Source organism: Lampetra planeri, chromosome 6 (assembly GCF_965212315.1).
Source record: "Lampetra planeri chromosome 6, kcLamPlan1.2.h2, whole genome shotgun sequence".
Lineage (NCBI taxonomy): Eukaryota > Metazoa > Chordata > Hyperoartia > Petromyzontiformes > Petromyzontidae > Lampetra > Lampetra planeri.
Window position 1 is genome coordinate 1,560,906 of NC_136112.1, and position 11,620 is coordinate 1,572,525.

Sequence of the window (11,620 nt, forward strand, 5' to 3'; positions counted from 1 at the left end):
CAAAACCCCCCACCCCACCCCCCTCCTCCACAGCCCTCCCACCTCCACGCGGAGCGATCCACGCGGAGCGATTCCTCGGTAAAGAATTCGCAATTCGATGCGCCGAATCGACTCTAGAAGTTTTGGTCATAGTAAACTATGCTGTGGATTTCACACCTGATGATGATTGTTTGTGTTGCAGTCGAAACGTCGTGAGAATTTTTATTGTTTTAGATTTTTATTATTTTATTTTCTCCCTTCTACGTGATTTTACCGAAAGAACCAATAATATGAATCCCTGCAGTCACGAAAGCTTTAAATCAAAACTTAATAATGTTAAACTCTTTATAAAAACTTATTTTTTTTCTTTATTTGACCAGGTGAGGCTCACTGAGATATGTAGCTCTTTTTCAGAAGTCGTCGGATCACAAATAATACAGGACTGGCAGTCCCCGGACTTACGAACCTCGCTCGTTCGTAAATTGAACGGTTCGTAAGTCGGGACACAATAATGGTACCGTATTTAAATGCACAATACGGTCAGTGTTATAATAATGTGTTACGGTTAAAAAAACAAGGAACGCATAGTTAAACTCATAAATTAGAAGGGATGTTGTACATTTGCCGAACCAAATAGTTTCCCGTTCGGTTCGCAATTGCGAATTCACGTTTGCAAGTTGGATTGGTTAAAAATAAATATCTTGTGGAAAGTCGTTCGTAAATGCGGATGTTCGTAAGTTGGGCGTTTGTAAGAATTTGAACTCCTCCACGAGAATGAATCTGATGAGCTATAAATAATTTTTTTTATACATGTCCCTGCAGTCACGAAAGCTTTAAATCGAAATTTAAAGTCCAATATTTGGTTTAGGGATCAGCAAGATTTTGACAGATCCACATATTTATAGCCAGATCCGTACATTTATACAGAGGCCCGTAGACTCACAGAGACCCACACCTACGATACCAACATATACGACTGTCCAGGATATTCATAGAAACCCATAGACTTACATAGAGACCCACACATATAGGAACCTACAGACTGACCAAAATATATATTATACACAACACGATTAATAGAGTAGTTGGACATATGAAGGATACGTCATGACAATTAGTTTATCTTTATGCGTTTGATTTTCGGCAATGTATTTAAGAAACGTATTGAGTGCATCCTCAATTATCCGCAACATGATTTTGTGTTGTGCACGATCAATTTTTTTGCACTGAATTCGGGGCCCCACACCTCGAAGAGTGTCCGTTGCCAATAAACATTTTATGTAATTTTGGCACTGGGTTCAAGCAAGCCTTGCCCAACTGATGATTACACTGAACATCGAAACCGGCTCCAAAAGGGTTGCTTCGTGCTCACTCCATGCTGCCTAAACGATGCCCTCCCACAAGGTCGTGTTTGTCGTAGGCTTGTGCAAAGAAGGGTCGTTTCATTCGTCATGCGCAGACGTGGATGTTGTGCAGGAAGACGCCTGCCCGCCGATTTATTTCGCTTAAGCTTGCAAAATTAGTGGTGGCATCGATTCTTGAATCGAATCGAGTTGAATTGAGTCGTCACAGCTCATCGATTCACGGAAGGGCGAATCGTTACAGCTCGATGCCCCGGCCGGCGTTATTTAAATATTTATCTACTACATCCCAAAAATCACAAACTTTTTATTTATTTTCTTCTTTCGGTCTGCATCGATCGCACATTTTATGATTCGACACCCTTAAGGTATTTTAGCTTTGTAGTTTCAGCATTTATCTGCAACGTCGTGGGCAAGGTTCAACAGTTATCTCTGAATTTCCCGGCGTTGTAATATTTGCGTGTTTATTTTTTTTTGGCGGCGTAAAGGCGGCGGCAGCGGAACCGTCCGCTTCTTCCGCAAGCGGTGATGAGGCCTCGACCTGCCACATCACGGCGCGTGAGTGGTTCGCGCCGCTCGCTTCCGCTGCACCAACCTACGTCACGTCCGGGGCGCCCCCCCTCTCCGCCACACCCGCGGCCCCCCCCCCCCGCATCTGCCGGCGCCACGTCACTTCCGCTCGGTTGCTACTGGCGACGTCGTTGCTAGGGGGGGCCCAACTCTGAGGGCTTCGCGGCTCATTTCGTTCGCTTCGGCGAGCGATCTTCGCTCCTTCCTTCGATGTTGAACGACGCGTCGTTCTCCAGTCATTGATTTGTCCTTCACGTCGCCCCCCCCCCCCTCGATCGTGGAAGTTGCCCACAATCTGCGGCTAGAAACGCGAGCACGGCGTTTGTTTGTTTGTTTTAGTTCTAACAAACTGCAGGCTCAACAACTCGCTCTGACGCTCACCCTGAGACCGCGGGTCACATCTGCCGAACGCAGAACCATGAGTCGCAAAGGCTGTCGAGTCATTCAAGTTCCACACTCTTCAAGTTTATTTAGGCCGCTTCTCACACACGTAAGATAAAGACAAAGACACCCCAAACACACGTGTAGCCTTCACAGACTGAAGGGGCAAGTGCTGTTAGCGAGACCTATGAAGGCCGGCACGGCACACGAGTGGGTGGCCAGGACCACGCCCGGCCGCCTTTGTCTCGCCGGTGGCGATGTTTACACATTCAAGTTCATTGATTAGGTATAGCCCTGTGAGCCATTCGGCTCTGACCAGGTAACTCATTTGCGGCTAAGTCGGCGTAGTGAAGGCTCAGGATTGGTTCGGATAATCGTCACCGATGTTGCCGTGAGCGGGAGTCGAACTCGAGATCACCGGGTTCGTAGCGCAGCGCGCTAACCGCTGCGCCACCGCCCCCCCCCCCCACCTCCACACGCGCACTGCGGCAGAAGCAGATCCAGCCCCCCACTAAATCACAAATATACGGCACAGATCAACCAATGCGACACAGACGCCGGGCACAATCTCATCATATTTGTGATTCCCGTCCAACTCCGATGCTCTATTGCACACCTCCGATTAGCGCGGTCGGCTATGTACGGTGCGAAAGAAGTTCAACATTACGATGCACACACACAAGCAGGGAATGGAGTGGGGGGATTGTGTACGGAGGGGACCTGGGGACATCGCAAGGACGAGCTGTCATGCTGAAGGGGTCATCTGTTGATGGGGCTCGTGAAGGGTTGGGCTGACAATGTTGGGATGGGATTGCGCTGGACATCTGTGCAAAAGAGCTTCACAGCTTAGCGGATTTCTCCAGGATAAATAGAGATTCTGATTCTGGGATATTGGATGGGAATGTCGAATGGGATTGCTATTGGGAGTGTGAAAAGCGATGGGATTGGAATGTGATTCAGGTGAAGGTGGTATTTTCGGATCAGACTTTTGGAGCAGAGCCGGGTTTTTGATACCTAACTAGAATGAGCTGGGAATCTGGAAAATTATTCCCATGGGACTAGTATGGAAATCTGCGATGTGACAGGGATGAAATGCAATTCTGAGATGGGGTTTGGTATAGCCCTGTGAGCCATTCGGCTCTTGAATCGGGTGCAACCGCAACAAACAAAACATAAAAACATGAACAAGAAAAACATCTTTAAGTGACTATGCGAAAACAGAAAAATCCAGGAAAAAACTGCAAAGTCTTCCAGAAAAAAAGCACCGTACACCAACGTTGTGCAAAAATCCCAGTGGGATCCAAGTAATTCCAGTGGAATGCAACTGGGATTAAACACAAAATAGAAGAGACTACGGTTGGGATTGGACTGTGTGAAGCTGGGTTATGAGCCATTCGTTACAACTGGGCTGTCCGGGATGTGGTTAGGCAGAGGCTGGGCCATGAATTCATTGTGACCGCAGACAAGAAAACATTCATAATGGACAGTGACCGGAAGCCGTGAATGATCCTCTCTGCAAACCTCGACAAGTTACAAGCGAAGCTTTTTTAGGCTTCTGTCAACATGGGTCAATCCACTGATGCACCACCCTTTCTGATCCTGATAATCATACAAATCGGACGGCGTTACGACGGCGGGGCGATGAGAGGAGTCGATGCTTTCGAACGCGTGCAAGCGAATCAGTGGGGTGGTCAATACGACAGCGCATGGCGTCCGTGCCAAGGACGAGCTCTAAAGTCGCCGTTTGTGGGAAGAAGACGATGAAGGACGCGAAAAATGATTAACGCCTCTTTGGTGGGGCAGGCGAAGATGTAAACTACTATTTAAACTATGTATCTTGTTACTTTACCAGGTAAGGGTCCACTGAGCTGTATAGCTCTTTTGCAGAAGCGACCTGGACACAAATTATAGTTCGACGAAATGGGTAATCGCGTGGAAATTTAAAGCAGCCAAATACTTTCCACGCGTGACGTTGATTCTAAATGTGGAGAGGAAAACCAGAGGTCGCGGAGAAAAACCCACGTGACCACGGGGAGAGAGAGAGAGACCGCAAACTTCAAATATATACGCGTCTGGATCGGGGTCGAACCCATGATTTTCTGTATACCAGGCGAGGTAGTTAACATCTCCTAGCCACCGTGGCACTTAAAGCCTCACCGAGATACATGTAGGTGTGCCATGAAGGAGGGCCATTGCGCGAAACGTCACCTAGTACAATATGTGTTTTTCTTTCAAGGTCACGTGGTGTTGTTATTGATGAGTGTGTTGTGTTTATTGTTACGTGCGCCTGTGCACACAACTGACAACGCAGCAGCAGCAGCTGCGGCATCACGAGATAATTTATTTAACACAGCATGTTGGGCCCTCCAGCAGATGGCAGCAGATACGTCGCGTTGGGCCACAGCCCTTGGCTCCTGGTTCATATAAAACATCATCATAGGCTTATGATACATAATAGAGGATGTTTTGGGTTAGATCGCGTAAATATATAAATGTGTCGTTAAACCCACCACCACCCGACACAGCCAATTAGTAAGGTGTGTCACGCAAACAGAACATACCAATTCGTTACTAGTTCAGTACACCGGTGTGCTGGAGAGTAAACCCACAACATTTACGTTTCGAGGACGACGTTTCGCTGGTAATAACAACTATTCTTTGGGTCTTTCGGTAAAGTCACGTAAAAATAATTTATTATTATTGAATTATTTTCTTTCTACATGACTATCCCGAAAGAACCAAAGAGTAATTCCTGCAGTCACGAAAGCTTCAAATAAAGTTTTAATTACAACTAGTTTCATAGGGCGATAGCCCGATACCTATGATATTTGCTGAATCCTCAGCGCAACGAATTTGTCATATTAGAACAAATCCCTTTGAGGTGGCCAGGAGATGTCAGTACGGCGATGATCCATCGTTCAATCGTTCTGCGCCGAGCTTGTTGAGTGTTACCTCTTCGTACACGTTGGTGAGGTGTCTCAGAATGCCCTACCGTTCTTATGACTGGACTTGGTTAAACATCTCAATTGCAATATCCTCCCGAAAAATATCCTCGAGGCTCAGCGATTCGTAGCTTGGCACCAACACAGCGGGCATTACTGGATCGTGACACTCAGGTCTAACGCCCACACGTCGTGGCGTTATTCCACGAGCAAAAACGATACAAGGTTATTGCTGGCATTGCACTGTGATTTGAAATAAATTTCTTTACGCATACTCTTAGGTTTTGTCAGTAAAGTCACGTAGGTAAGAATAAATAATGAAAAGAATAGAAATAATAATATTTTTACGTGACTTTACCGAAAAAACATAAGAGAATGAATCCTTGCAGTCACGAAAGCTTCAAATCTAGAATTTATTTACGCGGCTAGGAAACATTCCGCCGTGGACGGATTTTCAAGCGTGACCCACGGAGGAACTTGGTGAAACCAAAAGAAAATGACAAGTTCCAAGCAGATACATTCTAACGTTGCAGACACAGGGAGAGTAGCGAACAAACAGTATTAAAGCCACGCCGCTCGCTACTCCAATCACAGTGGGAGGAAGGTGATACGCATCAACGATGAAGCGTCCAAGTCGCACCACTTTCAAGAGTCGTACATCACACTCTGGCCGCCATAAATTAGTTCACGCTCACAGTGGAAATGTGGAAAGGCGATTAAGTGTAAATATGTGTGTGGGGGAAATCAATATTTAAGCTGTGTGAGCCGCAAAGGCGAATGTTCGCGTTGATTCTCTCAGCGAAGTCGGGTTGACTGCAATGGCGTCTGGAATTCGACGGGCGGCGCTGGTCATGGGAAATATCGATAAGCCACTAAAACTAGCTTCCAATCCAACTATCCGACCAATATCCAACCATGTGATATTGAGATTATTATTTATTATTTTTCTATCTACGTGGCTTAACGGAAAGACCCAACGAATATGAATTCCTGCAGTCACGAAAGCTTTAAGTCAAGATTTATCCCACCATCCACTAGAACTCGCCTCCCACTGACCCTAACCATAGTCAATTATCCAACCATCCACTAGTACTCGCCTCTCACTGACCCTAACCCCATCTGGTGCCTCACCACTTCTCCTGACCAATTTTGTTCTCTTTTCAGTTTACAATGCCAGTGAAGTGGAGGCGAATTTTAAGTCCAAGAGGGTCAGGGTTTTTTTTGACAACGTTTGCCGAAACCTCAAACTCAAACCCACTTGTAACCCACCTTCCTTCCAACTTTCCAGCTCATTCACTCCTCCGGCCCATTCACCAACCGCACTTCCGATGATCACAGTTGGCTACGTACGGTACATCGAACCAGCCCACCCACCGACTCAGTACCTCACCCACACAGCCAATCATTCACTCACTAACAGAACTCAACCAACACACTCATTCAGATATACTCTCCCACTCACTTTCACACATCTACCCAATTCCCGGCCAAATCACTCGCTCGTTTTACCCACTCGCGTGCACACCCACTCAGCCGCCCGTACACTTTGACGCAACCAAAAAAAGACTCAGCGCGCTAACTCCCGTGACAGCGCTCCAATCCAACGCACCCACACGACAGTGACCCACCACCAACCCACCCACCCACCCACCACACATCCCACCCGCTCGCTCACACGCGTAAACAGAATGTCAGAGCCAGGCGCTGCGCGGAGATTTGCGTCACAATAATTGAAAACTTAAAATTACGGACGGAGAGGAAACGTAAATACTCATGGAGCATGAAAGGTCCAAGGGCTCCTCAAAAAAAAACACAAACCAGGGCTCCCAGCTGCGCCTAGTAGGGCAGCGGGCTGACTTGAGCCCCGTGTCTGTGGATCAGAGGTCAATGGCTCATCGTGTGGTAGAGGCCCCATCCCACACGTCACGTGATGCAGCGACGGATGCGATGGGGGGGGGTCAAGATGTGATCAGGATAAGACGCAAAGTGAGGTTCACGATAAATATATGAGCGAAGCTAGAGTCGCACACATCGCGTTTGTCGATCAAAATATAGGAGCTGCCGGAGCGACACGGTGGGAAACACGGGCATATGTGTTCTATTGAGGCCCATCTGAGTAGGGGCGATGTACACCGGTTGTTTACACGTGTCTGTTCACAGGGGGCTTATAGGCTCTTTTTAGGCACTAACTCACTGTTTATCCCGTTCGCAGTGAGTTCGGGCACGGGTTTCGTGTAAATAAAGTTGGCCTTCGCTCTTGTCGGTGTGCACATTCCCTGCCGGCAATGTCTCTGTAGCTGCTGCTGCCACTGCAGACTTTGAGGGTCCATGGAACGGAGCCTCTTAGCTTAACGGGGCCTTAGCAGCTGGGCAAATAAAGCCTGGGGTCTCATATATACGGTATCGCTAAAGCAACGATTGAGTGCAAAACTATACACTTTTTTTTGTATTTTACCAGGTAAGGCCCAAGGAGCTATATAGTTATTTTTCAGAAGCGACCTGGCAATCATAAATGATAGCTCAACGAAGTGGCTTATCATCGTGTGGGAGATAATAGCAGCCAAATACGCTAAATGCATGAATCTAAATGTGGAGGGAAAAACCAGAGGACCCGGAGAAAAATCCACACAATCACGGGGAGAGAGACATGCAAACTCCAAATAAACAGCAGGCGTCAGGATCGGGGTCGAACCCACGACCTCCTGTATACCAGGCGAGGTAGTTGGCTTCCCAGAATCTGATGAGATTGGACGAATTCCAATAGATTTGATAAGAGGCAGATTGACATTCAGGCAGACAGGTGGTAAGTATGAACATTACATTTGGTTTGACCCTTTCTGGCAATAAAAGATGTCAAACACCAAATAGAAACCTTTTGCAAGCAATCAAGTACTGCATTAACCACACACATTACTTGCGGTGAACATGCAAACAAACGTGTACTGATAATGATATATAGTCATTGTCTTTGAGGCTGATTGGCCTACAGCAGAGACAGCCTCTTTATGGCTTCGTCTCACCAGTGTCAGACCAGAGAACGCCAAAAGGCGCAACACCTTTTTAAGTCCATTGTACAACTGGCTCAGACAGAGAGGGCGAGACAATCAGACGGACAGAGAGGCAGACGGGTGAGCAGAACAAATGTGCATCTGCGTTCACCGCAGGGCTGCAGGCGTGGTCACGTACAGGTCGCAGTGCACGCGCGCGCCTGCTTGCGGAGGAGCGCACCCGAGATGCACGCGCGCGTTACTCAAAGCTGCCCTCCCATCGCCCATCTCCCATCGCCTCGAGGGAGCTCCGTTCGCATCAATCCGTCCCGGTGAGTTTTAAGTGCCGCCTGACTCTCCTTCATCACGAGCGAGGCAGCAAGAGCGGAGCAGCATGCCAGCGGGGTGTTGGGTGACCGCAGAGAGCGGATGGTAATGCCTCGTAATGGAGTGAGTAGCCCCCCCCCCGGTCTATCCACCCCAGCCCCCATCCCACCACAGCCCCCCTCCCCCACGACCCCCCCTCCCCACCACTACCGAGGGAATTGTATTATGGGTCTCGCTTACATAAGAGATACGGGCAATTGTGGATGTGTGCGAGAAATGAATCGCGTGGGGTTTGACAGCGATAAGAGACTTGCCCCGCGATGCGACATCGGCCGAGGCGGCGGGTCTGGTTTGCCTCGCGTTTTTAAATAAACCCTTTGATTTGATTTCACGCCTTGACCTGCCTGTGCATGGGTTTAACGCAGTAAACATGCGGTAGCTTGGGGTCACAACATTGAACCGTTTACGGGTCGCTGGTAGACTGCAGTAGGCGGCACGTGACTAGTCGTTACAGCCCACAGCGATGGTATATTTGACGTGGTGTACCGGGTACATTAATAATAAAACACCTTAAATGAACAATTTTTATTTTATTTATCAGGTAAGGCCCACTGAGTTATATCGGTTTTTTTCAGAAGCGACCTGGCCACAAATGATAGCTCAGCGCAGTGGCTTAATCATGTGGAAATTGAGATCAGCCCAATAGTCTTAACCCGTGATGTTGATTCTACAAGTGGAGGGGAAAACCGGAGGACTCGGAGAAAAAAAACCACGCGACTACGGAAAGAGAGAGAGAGAGACATGCAAACACCAGATATACAGCAGGCGTCAGGGTCGGGATCGAACCCAGGACCAAGGCGAGGGTGTTAACATCTCCTAGCCACCGTGATGATGATGGTGAGAGAGACACCGCAAACTTCACATATACAGCAGGCGCCATGGTCGGGATCGAACCCACCGACCTCCTGTATACCAGGCGAGGGAGTTAACATCTCCTAGCCACCGTGGCACTTAAAGCCTCACCGAGTGTCTTTCCGTTGACACGGACAGGCCCCGTTGTACTGTAAGCCCTATGTGTGGGGTGGAGCGGTGGTTCGGCAGTTAACGCGCTACGCTACGAACCCGGCCATCCGAGTTCGATTCCCGCTCACGGCCACCAACGCCAGTGACAATTATCTGAAGTCTTGGGCTTCCCTGGTTCCCTGGGTCGACTCAGAATCAAATAAGTACCTGGTGCGGTGTGTAAGCATCGCCACTGGGGAGACAAAGGCGGCCGGTCGCGTTACTGGCCACCCATCTCTTCGTGTATCGTGTCGGCCTTCATAGGTGCTCGCTAGCAGCACTTGCCCCAACAGTCTGCCAACGCTATAGGGGGGAATCGTTCCCTTTGCTTGGATAGGGTGGTGTCGTTTGTTCCACCCTGGTTGTGATGATGACGAAGGCGCGCGCTTAGTGACACCATCACCATCACCCAATGATATGGATGAATCCACCGAGTGTTTATGCATAATTAATTAACGATGTGCAAGTCCTTCTTTTTTCTCTCCAGTTGCTGGATCAATTGCGGATCAGAGGCGCAGGCGCCCGCGGAGGGAATGTCGAACACGGTTGCAAAGTGCGCAGAGCAGCGTCGCGAGAGAATTACAGAGGAGGGGGGGTCCTGCGTGAAGCACGCCATTATTATTATATTGGCGGTGCTGCTGCTGCTGCTGCGTTGGCAGTGGTACACAAGCACAACCAACAACAACAACTCTGCACGTTCCGTGTCAACAGCAACAACACCGTGTGGTCCTCAAGAGAAAGAAACATAATAGGCGACGTTTCGGGAAACGGCCCTCCTTGGCACGACATAGAGAGGCTAGAGAGGTAGAGATGACTCTCGAGAGTGAATTGTACCTCTGGCGTCTCTATGTGATGTGAATAAGGGACATTGCGGAGTTTGCGTGTGTGTGTCTCTCTCTCTCTCATCATCATCATCACGTTGGCTAAACGTCGCTTATTATCAAAATGTTTTTTTTTTTAAGACCGCAGTGTTGTTTTTAACGAATATCTTAAAACGTGTAAAATGTTGAGTTGTCTGTCTGTCTGTTTGTTTTTTGGGCACGGGGTTCAGAAAGAGGAACACGTGACGCGGCTCGCAAAATCAACCACACGTAGCTCTCGGTCAACCATTCGCTGTGTCGCTCATCGCTGGTCGTTTGACCATACTTCACCGCGCCGGTCAGTGCGGGTTGGCGAAGGGGGCCTTGCAGGTGGCCGCTGGGGTGCGGAGTTCGGGGTTCTGGTCTCGGGGCACAAGGGGCGCTGAAGTTCAGAGATTTCTCGCCACTGCTTGATGCCATCCGTGGCCGGGAATCGAATTTAGGCTGCGTGCAGATAAACGGGTGGCTTCGTAGAGCGCACCGCGTCGCGCTCACCACTCACCCCGTGAGTGAATTGTCAGCCACAAGTGAAGAACGGCGGTTAACAAGCGCCATGACGAGGAAAAAGATGCTGGAAGGTGACACTGATGGCTGCTCTGTGCTTCCAGTGTTCAGAGGCCTGCTCAAGGCGCGGCTCCGGCTGGAGCACGCGTACCACACACATGTCGGTGATGTGCAGCACGTCTTCTTCGAACGCTGGGGAGCCGGAAAAGCCCCTCTCTGTACCAGCGTGGACGGCACCCTCGTGTTCACCTTCTGAAGCGCTCGTTCGTCACCGTGTCGTGCGCGATTGACCACCACCACCACGTGGTTTTTATTTCGTGTTGTGCGTCGTACTTTTTGCGCCACAGCGCGTGGATTTGTAGCGTTTATTTTCATTTGTTTGCTGTTGCTGCTGGCGGCAATAAAAGTTGTTTAATAGTCAAAAGTCTTTCCCACCCGGTGTTCGTCGCTTCATTAGGGCCTCTTGCCGCTAATGCTCCGCGCTGTCTACCCTATTCGGCGCTGTAGGGTTTAGGTAATGGAGTTAGCGCTGTCTGAATGAGGTCGGAAGCGTTGGCGCATTAGCTCTGTCTGCGGCGAGCGAAGAGGCGGGGGGAGGAGGAGACGGAGGTGGGGGTGGTGACATGATCGTGATATCTCTCGTAAAG